Below are 1,673 nucleotides of genomic sequence, written 5' to 3' on the forward strand. Positions count from 1 at the left end.
TGACTCCTTTGATTGTGAACGATCTGATTGTGAGGGGATGGGTTGACAATTATGACAAAATCCTTAATGTACGACTTACATTTTTTTTTTTAATTATTACTTGTACTGTGTATTTCTTATATTTATAATTTAACTCTTTCAATTTCATCATGCAGGATGTGGATCCAACCAACAATCCATTTGGTGAGCGGTCTCCGGTAGATGCAGACAATGTCTCAAATGATCCACAAGCGCCATCAAAGAAAAGAAAAAGAGGACAAAGAAGAAACCACAATGCCTATGCTAGCAAAAGCACGAAGTACTGGGACAAGGTTTACAATTTTTTTCAACTCAAGAGGACAATCCATAGGAAAAAATGCTGCTTCCTACCAAAGTTACTTAGGGGTTTTGGCACGATCCAAGATCCCAATTAACATAAAAAATTGGAAGCTAGTTGACGATGATATCAAGAATCGTGTATGGAAATGTGTACAGGTAGAATCTTTTCTCATGTGCAATAACCTATATATTTCCTTTTAATAGTGTATGCTTGTAGAACGTAATGCTTATTTTGACTATGATCACTGCATATCTATCACATTAATGCAATATAGGGGCACTATATATAATTGGACACAATGCTTATGTTAAATGCTTATTTTGAACTGATTCTTATTTTTAGACTTTTAATATATGCTCATATTTATGCAATGCATGTAGGCAACGTTTATTATTGATGATGCATACCGGCCGATCAATTTGTGATAAGTGGTGATCATTCAAAAATTATTTGACAAGGAATATAATTGACAAGAATATTAACAACCCAGATGTGTTGAAGAAAAAACCCAAGCGATACCAATGTAGAGAACAAAACCATTGGGATGAGTTTGTCAAAAGTCGGCTTAGTCTTGAGTTCAAGGTAAGATCCCACCTATGCGCATGTATATTTTCATTTTCTTAATTGTGAAAATATTTTTTATCTAAGGCTATAAACATTATTGTAGAAACTACAAGCAGAACAAAAAGCTCGACAAGCGAAGTACCTTTATCCTCATCGAATGGCCCGGAAAGGATATGCAAAACTAGAGGCTCAACTAGTAAGTTTGCTTTCTTTCTTTTTTCTTTTTTCTTTTTAAGTGGCTCTAATAGTGTGAATTATATGCCGAAGAGTTGAAAACAAGGGAAAGTGCAATGTTCTTATTAAGATGTCTCATAACTATTTTTTCTTTGTGGAACAGAAAGAGAAAAAGAATTTGACAGATGATATTGATCCTTCTATACTTTGGAAGGAGGCTAGAAAAGATAGCAACAGCCAATACCTTAATGATGCCACTCGGGCTGTTGTTGATAAAATAGTAAGTTCTGTAAGTTTGAACAATCTTAAATAAATATCAATGGTCTAGGCTCTTAAACCAAAATTAATGCTTCACGTCCTTATAATGTAATTTTTATTATTGTCATAGGATGAGATTCATGTACTCAAGGGGAGATCACTACCACTGGAATGAATGATGTGTTGACTATGGCTCTCGGCACAAAAGAGCATTCTGAACGGACAAGGGGTCAAGGTGGTACAGTTGTTCGCAAGATGTATTTTCGAAAACAGGACAATAACAGTCAATTAACGATTGAACTTAAGAAAGAGTGGGAAGCAGAGCGCATGAAATGAGAAAAAGGCAACAAGTACTTCA

The 1,673-nt window shown here is 34.8% G+C and overlaps 1 long non-coding RNA gene across 1 annotated transcript; it reads left to right on the plus strand.

Moving 5' to 3' along the window:
* LOC112092064 lies at positions 1 to 1,633 on the plus strand. The gene is made up of 6 exons (XR_002902411.1): positions 1 to 68; positions 156 to 474; positions 700 to 901; positions 987 to 1,079; positions 1,221 to 1,337; positions 1,446 to 1,633. It is a non-coding gene; the product is annotated as an uncharacterized LOC112092064 (long non-coding RNA).
* Positions 1,634 to 1,673: the final 40 nt, after the last annotated feature.

Source organism: Morus notabilis, unplaced genomic scaffold, assembly GCF_000414095.1.
Source record: "Morus notabilis unplaced genomic scaffold, ASM41409v2 Scaffold7900, whole genome shotgun sequence".
Lineage (NCBI taxonomy): Eukaryota > Viridiplantae > Streptophyta > Magnoliopsida > Rosales > Moraceae > Morus > Morus notabilis.